This window comes from Triticum dicoccoides, chromosome 5B (genome assembly GCF_002162155.2).
Source record: "Triticum dicoccoides isolate Atlit2015 ecotype Zavitan chromosome 5B, WEW_v2.0, whole genome shotgun sequence".
NCBI lineage: Eukaryota > Viridiplantae > Streptophyta > Magnoliopsida > Poales > Poaceae > Triticum > Triticum dicoccoides.
Genome location: NC_041389.1, coordinates 189,649,265 through 189,664,111, shown reverse-complemented (window position 1 = coordinate 189,664,111; position 14,847 = coordinate 189,649,265).

Genomic DNA, 14,847 nt, shown 5'->3' with positions numbered 1-14,847 from the left:
GCTGAAGCAAGAAAAGACTAGTAGAGGCAAGCAAGTTGACAAGATCCACGCCCACAACAAAATTGTGTTCTACTCGTGCAAAGAGAACTACGCATAGACCTAGCTCATGATGCCACTGTTGGGGAACGTTGCAGAAAATTAAAAATTTTCCTACGGTTTCACCATGATCCATCTATGAGTTCATCTAAGCAACAAGTCAAGGGAGTGAGTTTGCATCTACATACCACTTGTAGATCACGAGCGGAAGCGTTCAAGGGGATGGTGATGATGGAGTCGTACTCGCCGTGATTCGAATCACCGATGACCAAGTGCTGAACGGACAGCACCTCCGCGTTCAACACACGTACGGGACGGGAGACGTCTCCTCCTTCTTGATCCAGCAAGGGGGAAGGAGAGGTTGATGATGATCCAGCAGCACGACGGCGTGGTGGTGGATGCAGCAGAACTCCGGCAGGGCTTCGCCAAGCGACTATGGGAGGAGGACGAGGTGTAGCAGGGGGAGGGAGGCGCCAAGCACAAGGGTACGGCTGCCCTCCCCCCTGCCCTCCTTTGTATAGGCCCCCAGGGGGGGCGCCGGCCCTGGGAGATTGGATCTCCCAAGGGGGCGGCAGCGAAGGGGGGGGGAGTGCCCCCCAAGGCATGTGGTGCGCCCCCCCCACCCTAGGGTTTTAACCCTAGGCGCAGGGGGTGGGCCTAGGGGGGTGCACCAGCCCACTATGGGCTGGCTCCCCTCCCACGTCAGCCCATGGGGCCCTCCGGGATGGTTGGCCCCACCCGGTGGACCCCCGGGACCCTTCCGGTGGTCCCGGTACATTACCGGCAGACCCCGAAACTTTCCCGATGGCCGAAAAACCACTTCCTATATATTATTCTTTACCTCCGGACCATTCCGAAACTCCTCGTGATGTCCGGGGTATCATCCGGGACTCCGAACAACATTCGGTATGCTGCATACTCATATTCATACAACCCTAGCGTCACCGAACCTTAAGTGTGTAGACCCTACGGGTTCGGGAGACAAGCAGACATGACCGAGACGACTCTCGGGCAATAACCAACAGCGGGGTCTAGATACCCATGTTGGCTCCCACATGCTCCTCGATGATTTCATCGGTTGAACCACGATGTCGAGGATTCGATCAAACCCTGTATACAATTCCCTTTGTCAATCGGTACGTTACTTGCCCGAGACTCGATCGTCGGTATCCCAATACCTTGTTCAGTCTCGTTACCGGCAAGTCACTTTACTCGTACCGTAATGCATGATCCCGTGGCCAACACCTTGGTCACCTTGAGCTCATTATGATGATGCATTACCGAGTGGACCCAGAGATACCTCTCCGTCATACGGAGTGACAAATCCCAGTCTCGATCCGTGTCAACCCAACAGACACTTTCGGAGATACCTGTAGTGCACCTTTATAATCACCCAGTTACGTTGTGATGTTTGGTACACCCAAAGCACTCTTACGGTATCCGGGAGTTACACGATCTCATGGTCTAAGGAAGAGATACTTGACATTGGCAAAGCTCTAGCAAACGAACTACACGATCTTTGTGCTATGCTTAGGATTGGGTCTTGTCCATCACATCATTCTCCTAATGATGTGATCCCGTTATCAACGACATCCAATGTCCATAGCCAGGAAACCATGACTATCTGTTGATCACAACGAGCTAGTCAACTAGAGGCTCACTAGGGACATATTGTGGTCCATGTATTCACACGTGTATTACGATTTCCGGATAATACAGTTATAGCATGAATAAAAGACAATTATCATGAACAATGAAATATAATAATACTTTTATTATTGCCTCTAGGGCATATTTCCAACAGTCTCCCACTTGCACTGGAGTCACCAATCTAGTTACATTGTGATGAATCGAACACCCATAGAGTTCTGGTGTTGATCATGTTTTGCTCACGAGAGAGGTTTAGTCAACGGATCTGCGACATTCAGATCCGTATGTACTTTGCAAATTTCTATGTCTCCGTCTTGAACATTTTCATGGATGGAGTTGAAACGACGCTTGATGTGCCTAGTCTTCTTGTGAAACCTGGGCTCCTTGGCAAGGGCAATAGCTCCAGTGTTGTCACAGAAGAGTTTGATTGGCCCCGACGCATTGGGTATGACTCCTAGGTCGGTGATGAACTCCTTCACCCAAATCGCTTCATGCGCTGCCTCCGAGGCTGCCATGTACTCCGCTTCACACGTAGATCCCGCCACAACGCTCTGCTTGCAGCTGCACCAGCTTACTGCTCCACCATTCAACATATACACGTATCCGGTTTGTGACTTAGAGTCATCCGTATGTAAGTCGAAGCTAGCGTCGACGTAACCCTTTACGACGAGCTCTTCGTCTCCTCCATAAACGAGAAACATGTCCTTTGTTCTTTTCAGGTACTTCAGGATATTCTTGACCGCTGTCCAGTGTACCTTGCCGGGATTACTTTGGTATCTTGCTACCAGACTCACGACAAGGTTTACATCAGGTCTGGTACACAGCATGGCATACATAATAGATCCTATGGTTGAAGCATAGGGGATGACACTCATCTCTTCTTTATCTTTTGCCGTGGTCGGTGACTGAGCCGAGCTCAATCTCACACCTTGTAACATAGGCAAGAACCCTTTCTTGGACTGATCCATTTTGAACCTTTTCAAAATCTTATCAAGGTATGTGCTTTGTGAAAGACCTATGAGGCGTCTCGATCTATCTCTATAGATCTTGATGCCTAATATATAAGCAGCTTCTCCAAGGTCCTTCATTGAAAAACATTTGTTCAAGTAGGCCTTAATGCTGTCCAAAAGTTCTATATCATTTCCCATCAAGAGTATGTCATCTACATATAATATGAGAAATGCTACAGAGCTCCCACTCACTTTCTTGTAAACGCAGGCTTCTCCATAAGTCTGCATAAACCCAAACGCTTTGATCATCTCATCAAAGCGAATATTCCAACTCCGAGATGCTTGCACCAGCCCATAAATGGATCGCTGGAGCTTGCATACTTTGTTAGTGTTCTTAGGATCGACAAAACCTTCCGGCTGCATCATATACAGTTCTTCCTTAAGATGCCCGTTAAGGAATGCCGTTTTGACGTCCATCTGCCATATCTCATAATCATAGTATGCGGCAATTGCTAACATGATTCGGATGGAGTTTAGCTTCGCTACGGGAGAGAATGTCTCGTCGTAGTCAATCCCTTGAACTTGTCGATAACCCTTAGCGACAAGTCGAGCTTTATAGATGGTAACATTGCCATCCGCGTCCCTCTTCTTCTTAAAGATCCATTTGTTTTGTATCGCTCGCCGATCATCGGGCAAGTCTATCAAAGTCCATACTTTGTTTTCATACATGGATTCTATCTCGGATTTCATGGCTTCAAGCCATTTGTTGGAATCTGGGCCCGCCATTGCTTCTTCATAGTTCGAAGGTTCACCGTTGTCTAACAACATGATTTCTAGGACAGGGTTGTCGTACCACTCCGGTGCGGAACGTGTCCTTGTGGACCTACGAAGTTCAGTAGCAACTTGATCCGAAGTACCTTGATCATCATCATTGGTTTCCTCTTCAGTTGGTGTGGGCATCACAGGAACATTTTCCTGAGCTGCACCACTATCCCGTTCGAGAGGTAGTACTTCATCGAGTTCTACTTTCCTCCCACTTACTTCTTTCGAGAGAAACTCTTTTTCCAGAAAGCATCCGTTCTTCGCAACAAAGATCTTGCCCTCGGATCTTAAGTAGAAGGTATACCCTACAGTTTCCTTAGGGTATCCTATGAAGACGCATTTTTCCGACTTGGGTTCGAGCTTTTCAGGTTGAGGTTTCTTGACATAAGCATCGCATCCCCAAACTTTTAGAAATGACAGCTTAGGTTTCTTCCCAAACCATAATTCATATGGTGTCGTCTCAACGGATTTAGACGGTGCCCTATTTAAAGTGAATGTAGCTGTCTCTAGAGCGTATCCCCAAAATGATAGCGGTAAATCGGTAAGAGACATCATAGACCGCACCATATCCAATAGAGTGCGATTACGACGTTCGGACACACCGTTTCGCTGAGGTGTTCCAGGAGGCGTGAGTTGTGAAACGATTCCACATTTCCTTAAGTGTGTGCCAAATTCGTGACTTAAATATTCTCCTCCACGATCTGATCGTAGGAACTTTATTTTTCGGTCACGTTGATTCTCTACTTCATTCTGAAATTCCTTGAACTTTTCAAAGGTCTCAGACTTGTGTTTGATTAAGTAGACATACCGATATCTACTCAAGTCATCAGTGAGAGTGAGAACATAATGATATCCTCCACGAGCCTCAATGCTCATTGGATCGCACACATCGGTATGTATGATTTCCAACAAGTTGGTTGCTCGCTCCATTGTTCCGGAGAACGGAGTCTTGGTCATTTTGCCCATGAGGCAGGGTTCGCATGTGTCAAACGATTCATAATCAAGAGACTCTAAAAGTCCATCAGCATGGAGCTTCTTCATGCGCTTGACACCAATGTGACCAAGGCGGCAGTGCCACAAGTATGTGGGACTATCGTTATCAACTTTACATCTTTTGGCATCCGCACCATGAACATGTGTAATATTACGCTCGAGATTCATTAAGAATAAACCATTGACCATCGGAGAATGACCATAAAACATATCTGTCATATAAATCGAACAACCATTATTCTCAGACTTAAATGAGTAGCCATCTCGTATTAAACGAGATCCAGATACAATGTTCATGCTCAAACTTGGCACTAAATAACAATTATTAAGGTTCAAAACTAATCCCGTGGGTAAATGTAGAGGCAGCGTGCCGACGGCGATCACATCGACTCTGGAACCATTCCCGACGCGCATCGTCACCTCGTCCGTCGCCAGTCTCCGTTTATTCCGCAGCTCCTGCTGTGAGTTACAAATATGAGAAATGACACCGGTATCAAATACCCAGGAGTTACTACGAGTACTGGTAAGGTACACATCAATTACATGTATGTCAAATATACCTTTGCTGTTGCCGGCCTTCTTATCCGTTAAATATTTGGGGCAGTTCCGCTTCCAGTGACCCTTCCCCTTGCAATAAAAGCACTCAGTCTCAGGCTTGGCTTCATTCTTTGACTTCTTCCCAGCAACTGGCTTACCGGGCGCGGCAACATCCTTGCCGTCCTTCTTGAAGTTCTTCTTGCCCTTGCCCTTCTTGAACTTAGTGGTCTTATTAACCATCAACACTTGATGTTCTTTCTTGATTTCAGCCTCTGCTGACTTTAGCATAGAGAACACTTCAGGAATGGTCTTTTCCATCCCCTGCATGTTGTAGTACATCACAAAGCTCTTGTAGCTTGGTGGGAGCGACTGAAGGATTCTGTCAATGACCGCCTCATCAGGTAGGTTAATATTCAGCTGAGTCCTACGGTTGTGCAACACAGACATCTTGAGTATGTGCTCACTGACAGAACTATTTTCCTCCATCTTACAACTATAGAACTTGTCGGATACGTCATATCTCTCGACCCAGGCGTGAGCTTGAAAAACTAGTCTCAGCTCCTCGAACATCTCATCTGCTCCATGATGCTCAAAACGCTTTTGGAGCCCCGGTTCTAAGCTATAAAGTATGACGCACTGAACGAGGGAGTAATCATCAGCACGAGTCTGCCAAGCATTCATATTGTCTTGGTTATCTGGGACGGGAGCGTCACCTAGCGGTCCTTCTAGGACATATTGTTTCCTGGCAGCTATGAGGATGATCCTCAGGTTCCGGACCCAGTCCGTATAGTTGCTGCCATCATCTTTCAGCTTGGTTTTCTCTAGGAACGCGTTGAAGTTCATGTTAACATGAGCGTTGGCCATTTGATCTACAAGACATATTTGCAAAGGTTTCAGACTAAGTTCATGATAATTAAGTTCTAATCAAATTATGAACTCCCACTCAGATTAGACATCCCTCTAGTCATCTAAGTGTTACACGATCCGAGTCGACTAGCCCGTGTCCGATCATCACGTGAGACGGACTAGTCATCGTCGGTGAACATCTTCATGTTGATCGTATCTTCCATACGACTCGTGTTCGACCTTTCGGTCTCCGTGTTCTGAGGCCATGTCTGCACATGCTAGGCTCGTCAAGTTAACCCTAAGTGTTTTTGCTGTGTAAAACTGTCTTACACCCGTTGTATGTGAACGTAAGGATCTATCACACCCGATCATCATGTGGTGCTTCGAAACGACGAACTGTAGCAATGGTGCACAGTTAGGGGAGAACACTTCTTGAAATTTTTGTAAGGGATCATCTTATTTACTACCGTCGTCCTAAGTAAACAAGATTCATAAACATAATAAACATCACTTGCAATTATATAGTTGTGACATGATATGGCCAATATCATACAGCTCCATTGATCTCCATCTTTGGGGCTCCATGATCATCTTGTCATCGGCTTGACACCATGATCTCCATCATCGTGTCTTCATGAAGTTGTCACGCCAACGACTACTTCTACTTCTATGGCTAACGCGTTTAGCAATAAAATAAAGTAGTTTACATGGTGTTCTTCAATGACACGTAGGTCATACAAAAAATAAAGACAACTCCTATGGCTCCTGCCGGTTGTCATACTCATCGACATGCAAGTCGTGAATCCTATTACAAGAAAATGATCTCATACATCACAATTCATCATTCATCACAACTTCTGGCCATATCACATCACATGATCAATCGCTGCAAAAACAAGTTAGACGTCCTCTAATTGTTGTTGCATCTGTTACGTGGCCGCAATTGGGTTCTAGCAAGAACCTTTTCTTACCTACGAATAACCACAACGTGATTTTGTCAACTTCTATTTACCCTTCAAAAGGGCCCTTTTCATCGAATCCGCTCTAACTAAAGTGGGAGAGACAGACACCCGCCAGCCACCTTATGCAACTAGTGCATGTCAATCGGTGGAACCTGTCTCACGTAAGTGTACGTGTAAGGTTGGTCCAGGCCGCTTCATCCCACAATACCGCTGAAGCAAGAAAAGACTAGTAGAGGCAAGCAAGTTGACAAGATCCACGCCCACAACAAAATTGTGTTCTACTCGTGCAAAGAGAACTACGCATAGACCTAGCTCATGATGCCACTGTTGGGGAACGTTGCAGAAAATTAAAATTTTTCCTACGGTTTCGCCAAGATCCATCTATGAGTTCATCTAAGCAACGAGTCAAGGGAGTGAGTTTGCATCTACATACCACTTGTAGATCACGAGCGGAAGCGTTCAAGGGGATGGTGATGATGGAGTCGTACTCGCCATGATTCGAATCACCGATGACCAAGTGCTGAACGGACATCACCTCCGCGTTCAACACACGTACGGGACGGGAGACGTCTCCTCCTTCTTGATCCAGCAAGGGGGAAGGAGAGGTTGATGATGATCCAGCAGCACGACGGCATGGTGGTGGATGCAGCAGAACTCTGGCAGGGCTTCGCCAAGCGACTACGGGAGGAGGACGAGGTGTAGCAGGGTGAGGGAGGCGCCAAGCACAAGGGTACGGCTGCCCTCCCCCTGCCCTCCTTTATATAGGCCCCCAGGGGGGGCGCCGGCCCTGGGAGATTGGATCTCCCAAGGGGGCGGCGGCCAAGGGGGGAGGAGTGCCCCCCAAGGCATGTGGTGCGCCCCCCCACCCTAGGGTTTCAACCCTAGGCGCAGGGGGTGGGCCTAGGGGGCGCACCAGCCCACTATGGGCTGGATCCCCTCCCACGTCAGCCCATGGGGCCCTCCGGGATGGGTGGCCCCACCCGGTGGACCCCCGGGACCCTTCCGGTGGTCCCGGTACATTACTGGGAGACCCCGAAACTTTCCCGATGGACGAAAAACCACTTCCTATATATTATTCTTTACCTCCGGACCATTCCGAAACTCCTCGTGACGTCCGGGATCTCATCCGGGACTCCGAACAACATTCGGTATGCTGCATACTCATATTCATACAACCCTAGCGTCACCGAACCTTAAGTGTGTAGACCCTACGGGTTTGGGAGACAAGCAGACATGACCGAGACGACTCTCGGGCAATAACCAACAGCGGGGTCTGGATACCCATGTTGGCTCCCACATGCTCCTTGATGATTTCATCGGTTGAACCACGATGTCGAGGATTCGATCAAACCCTGTATACAATTCCTTTGTCAATCAGTACGTTACTTGACCGAGACTCGATCGTCGGTATCCCAATACTTTGTTCAGTCTCGTTACCGGCAAGTCACTTTACTCGTACCGTAATGCATGATCCCGTGGCCAACACCTTGGTCACCTTGAGCTCATTATGATGATGCATTACTGAGTGGGCCCAGAGATACCTCTCCATCATACGGAGTGACAAATCCCAGTCTCGATCCGTGTCAACCCAACAGACACTTTCGGAGATACCTGTAGTGCACCTTTATAATCACCCAGTTACGTTGTGACGTTTGGTACGCCCAAAGCACTCTTACGGTATCCGGGAGTTACACGATCTCATGGTCTAAGGAAGAGATACTTGACATTGGCAAAGCTCTAGCAAACGAACTACACGATCTTTGTGCTATGCTTAGGATTGGGTCTTGTCCATCACATCATTCTCCTAATGATGTGATCCCGTTATCAATGACATCCAATGTCCATAGCCAGGAAACCATGACTATCTGTTGATCACAACGAGCTAGTCAACTAGAGGCTCACTAGGGACATACTGTGGTCTATGTATTCACACGTGTATTACGATTTCCGAATAATACAGTTATAGCATGAATAAAAGACAATTATCATGAACAATGAAATATAATAATACTTTTATTATTGCCTCTAGGGCATATTTCCAACAGTCTCCCACTTGCACTAGAGTCACCAATCTAGTTACATTGTGATGAATCGAACACCCATAGAGTTCTGGTGTTGATCATGTTTTGCTCGCGAGAGAGGTTTAGTCAACGGATCTGCGACATTCAGATCCGTATGTACTTTGCACATTTCTATGTCTCCATCTTGAACATTTTCACGGATGGAGTTGAAACGACGCTTGATGTGCCTGGTCTTCTTGTGAAACCTGGGCTCCTTGGCAAGGGCAATAGCTCCAGTGTTGTCACAGAAGAGTTTGATTGGCCCCGACGCATTGGGTATGACTCCTAGGTCGGTGATGAACTCCTTCACCCAAATCGCTTCATGCGCTGCCTCCAAGGCTGGCATGTACTCAGCTTCACAAGTAGATCCCGCCACGACGCTCTGCTTGCAGCTGCACCAGCTTACTGCTCCACCATTCAACATATACACGTATCCGGTTTGTGACTTAGAGTCATCCGTATCTGAGTCGAAGCTAGCTTCGACGTAACCCTTTACGACGAGCTCTTCCTCTCCTGCATAAACGAGAAACATGTCCTTTGTTCTTTTCAGGTACTTCAGGATATTCTTGACCGCTGTCCAGTGTTCCTTGCCGGGATTACTTTGGTATCTTGCTACCAAACTCACGGCAAGGTTTACATCAGGTCTGGTACACAGCATGGCATACATAATAGATCCTATGGTTGAAGCATAGGGGATGACACTCATCTCTTCTTTATCTTTTGCCGTGGTCGGTGACTGAGCCGAGCTCAATCTCACACCTTGTAACATAGGCAAGAACCCTTTCTTGGACTGATCCATTTTGAACCTTTTCAAAATCTTATCAAGGTATGTGCTTTGTCAAAGACCTATGAGGCGTCTCGATCTATCTCTATAGATCTTGATGCCTAATATATAAGCAGCTTCTCCAAGGTCCTTCATTGAAAAACATTTGTTCAAGTAGGCCTTAATGCTGTCCAAAAGTTCTATATCATTTCCCATCAAGAGTATGTCATCTACATATAATATGAGAAATGCTACAGAGCTCCCACTCACTTTCTTGTAAACGCAGGCTTCTCCATAAGTCTGCATAAACCCAAACGCTTTGATCATCTCATCAAAGTGAATATTCCAACTCCGAGATGCTTGCACCAGCCCATAAATGGATCGCTGGAGCTTGCATACTTTGTTAGCGTTCTTAGGATCGACAAAACCTTTCGGCTGCATCATATACAGTTCTTCCTTAAGATGCCCGTTAAGGAATGCCGTTTTGACGTTCATCTGCCATATCTCATAATTATAGTATGCGGCAATTGCTAACATGATTCGGATGGACTTTAGCTTCGCTACGGGAGAGAATGTCTCGTCGTAGTCAATCCCTTGAACTTGTCGATAACCCTTAGCGACAAGTCGAGCTTTATAGATGGTAACATTGCCATCCGCGTCCCTCTTCTTCTTAAAGATCCATTTGTTTTGTATCGCTCGCCGATCATCGGGCAAGTCTATCAAAGTCCATACTTTGTTTTCATACATGGATTCTATCTCGGATTTCATGGATTCAAGCCATTTGTTGGAATCTGGGCCCGCCATTGCTTCTTCATAGTTCGAAGGTTCACCGTTGTCTAACAACATGATTTCCAGGACAGGGTTGCCGTACCACTCTGGTGCGGAACGTGTCCTTGTGGACCTACGAAGTTCAGTAGCAACTTGATCCGAAGTACCTTGATCATCATCATTGGTTTCCTCTTCAGTTGGTGTGGGCATCACAGGAACATTTTCCTGAGCTGCACCACTATCCCGTTCGAGAGGTAGTACTTCATCAAGTTCTACTTTCCTCCCACTTACTTCTTTCGAGAGAAACTCTTTTTCCAGGAAGCATCCGTTCTTCGCAACAAAGATCTTGCCCTCGGATCTTAAGTAGAAGGTATACCCTACAGTTTCCTTAGGGTATCCTATGAAGACGCATTTTTCCGACTTGGGTTCGAGCTTTTCAGGTTGAAGTTTCTTGACATAAGCATCGCATCCCCAAACTTTTAGAAACGACAGCTTAGGTTTCTTCCCAAACCATAATTCATATGGTGTCGTCTCAAAGGATTTAGACGGTGCCCTATTTAAAGTGAATGTAGCTGTCTCTAGAGCGTATCCCCAAAATGATAGCGGTAAATCGGTAAGAGACATCATAGACCGCACCATATCCAATAGAGTGCGATTACGACGTTCGGACACACCGTTTCGCTGAGGTGTTCCAGGCGACGTGAGTTGTGAAATGATTCCACATTTCCTTAAGTGTGCGCCAAATTCGTGACTTAAATATTCTCCTCCACGATCTGATCGTAGGAACTTTATTGTTCGGTCACGTTGATTCTCTACTTCATTCTGAAATTCCTTGAACTTTTCAAAGGTCTCAGACTTGTGTTTCATTAAGTAGACATACCCATATCTACTCAAGTCATCAGTGAGAGTGAGAACATAACGATATCCTCCGCGAGCCTCAACGCTCATTGGACCGCACACATTGGTATGTATGATTTCCAACAAGTTGGTTGCTCGCTCCATTGTTCCGGAGAACAGAGTCTTGGTCATTTTGCCCATGAGGCATGGCTCGCATGTGTCAAAAGATTCATAATCAAGAGACTCTAAAAGTCCATCAGCATGGAGCCTCTTCATGCGCTTGACACCAATGTGACCAAGGAGGCAGTGCCACAAGTATGTGGGACTATCGTTATCAACTTTACATCTTTTGGCATCCACACTATGAACATGTGTAATATTACGCTCGAGATTCATTAAGAATAAACCATTGACCATCGGAGCATGACCATAAAACATATCTCTCATATAAATCGAACAACCATTATTCTCAGACTTAAATGAGTAGCCATCTCGTATTAAACGAGATCCAGATACAATGTTCATGCTCAAACTTGGCACTAAATAACAATTATTAAGGTTCAAAACTAATCCCGTGGGTAAATGTAGAGGCAGCGTGCCGACGGCGATCACATCGACTCTGGAACCATTCCCGACGCGCAGCGTCACCTCGTCCTTCGCCAGTCTCCGTTTATTCCGCAGCTCCTGCTGTGAGTTACAAATGTGAGCAACGGCACCGGTATCAAATACCCAGGAGTTACTATGAGTACTGGTAAGGTACACATCAATTACATGTATATCAAATATACCTTTGGTGTTGCCGGCATTCTTATCCGCTAAGTATTTGGGGCAGTTCCGCTTCCAGTGACCCTTCCCCTTGCAATAAAAGCACTCAGTCTCAGGCTTGGGTCCATTCTTTGACTTCTTCCCGACAACTGGCTTACCGGGCGCGGCAACATCCTTGCCGTCCTTCTTGAAGTTCTTCTTGCCCTTGCCCTTCTTGAACTTAGTGGTCTTATTGACCATCAACACTTGATGTTCTTTCTTGATTTCAGCCTCTGCTGACTTTAGCATAGAGAACACTTCAGGAATGGTCTTTTCCATCCCCTGCATGTTGCAGTTCATCACAAAGCTCTTGTAGCTTGGTGGGAGCGACTGAAGGATTCTGTCAATGACCGCCTCATCAGGGAGGTTAATATTCACCTGAGTCATACGGTTGTGCAACCCAGACATCTTGAGTATGTGCTCACTAACAGAACTATTTTCCTCCATCTTACAACTATAGAACTTGTCGGAGACGTCATATCTCTCGACCTGGGCGTGAGCTTGAAAAACTAGTCTCAGCTCCTCGAACATCTCATATGCTCTGTGATGCTTAAAACGCTTTTGGAGCCCCGGTTCTAAGCTGTAAAGCATGCCGCACTGAACGGGGGAGTAATCATCAGCACGAGTCTCCCAAGCATTCATAATGTCTTGGTTCTCTGGGACGGGAGCGTCATGTAGTGGTCCTTCTAGGACATATTGTTTCCTGGCAGCTATGAGGATGATCCTCAGGTTCCGGACCCAGTCCGTATAGTTGCTGCCATCATCTTTCAGCTTGGTTTTCTCTAGGAACGCATTGAAGTTCATGTTGACATGAGCGTTGGCCACTTGATCTACAAGACATATTTGCAAAGGTTTTAGACTAAGTTCATGACAATTAAGTTCTAATCAAATTATGAACTCCCACTCATATTAGACATCCCTCTAGTCATCTAAGTGTTACACGATCCGAGTCAACTAGCCCGTGTCCGATCATCACGTGAGACGGACTAGTCATCGTCGGTGAACATCTACATGTCGATCGTATCTTCCATACGACTCGTGTTCGACCTTTCGGTCTCCGTGTTCCGAGGCCATGTCTGCACATGCCAGGCTCGTCAAGTTAACCCTAAGTGTTTTTGCTGTGTAAAACTGTCTTACACCCGTTGTATGTGAACGTAAGGATCTGTCTCACCCGATCATCACGTGGTGCTTCGAAACGACGAACTGTAGCAACGGTGCACAGTTAGGGGAGAACACTTCTCGAAATTTTTTGTAAGGGATCATCTTATTTACTACCGTCGTCCTAAGTAAACAAGATTCATAAACATAATAAACATCACATGCAATTATATAGTTGTGACATGATATGGCCAATATCATATAGCTCCATTGATCTCCATCTTCGGGGCTCCATGATCATCTTGTCACCGGCTTGACACCATGATCTCCATCATCATGATCTCCATCATCGTGTCTTCATGAAGTTGTCACGCCAACGACTACTTCTACTTCTATGGCTAACGCGTTTAGCAATAAAATAAAGTAGTTTACATGGCGTTCTTCAATGACAGCAGGTCATACAAAAAATAAAGACAACTCCTATGGCTCCTGCCGGTTGTCATACTCATCGACATGCAAGTCGTGAATCCTATTACAAGAACATGATCTCATACATCACAATTCATCATTCATCACAACTTCTGGCCATATCACATCATATGATCAATCGCTGCAAAAACAAGTTAGACATCCTCTAATTGTTGTTGCATCTTTTACGTGGCTGCAATTGGGTTCTAGCAAGAACGTTTTCTTACCTACGAATAACCACAACGTGATTTTGTCAACTTCTATTTACCCTTCATAAGGGCCCTTTTCATCGAATCCGCTCCAACTAAAGTGGGAGAGACAGACACCCGCCAGTCACCTTATGCAACTAGTGCATGTCAATCGGTGGAACCGGTCTCACGTAAGCGTACGTGTAAGGTTGGTCCGGGCCGCTTCATCCCACAATACCGCTGAAGCAAGAAAAGAGTAGTAGAGGCAAGCAAGTTGACAAGATCCACGCCCACAACACAAATTGTGCTCTACTTGTGCAAAGAGAACTACGCATAGACCTAGCTCATGATGCCACTGTTGGGGAACGTTGCAGAAAATTAAATTTTTTCCTACGGTTTCACCAAGATCCATCTATGAGTTCATCTAAGCAACAAGTCAAGGGAGTGAGTTTGCATCTACATACCACTTGTAGATCACGAGCGGAAGCGTTCAAGGGGATGGTGATGATGGAGTCGTACTCGCCGTGATTCGAATCACCGATGACCAAGTGCTGAACGGACAGCACCTCCGCGTTCAACACACGTACGGGACGGGAGACGTCTCCTCCTTCTTGATCCAGCAAGGGGGAAGGAGAGGTTGATGATGATCTAGCAGCACGACGGCGTGGTGGTGGATGCAGCAGAACTCCGGCAGGGCTTCGCCAAGCGACTACGGGAGGAGGATGAGGTGTAGCAGGGGGAGGGAGGCGACAAGCACAAGGGTACGGCTGCCCTCCCCCCTGCCCTCCTTTATATAGGCCCCCAGGGGGGCGCCGGCCCTGGGAGATTGGATCTCCCAAGGGGGCGGCGGCCAAGGGGGGAGGAGTGCCCCCCAAGGCATGTGGTGCGCCCCCCCCCCCCACCCTAGGGTTTCAACCCTAGGCGCAGGGGGTGGGCCTAGGGGGGCGCACCAGCCCACTATGGGCTGGCTCCCCTCCCACGTCAGCCCATGGGGCCCTCCGAGATGGGTGGCCCCACCCGGTGGACCCTCGGGACCCTTCCGGTGGTCCCGGTACATTACCGGGA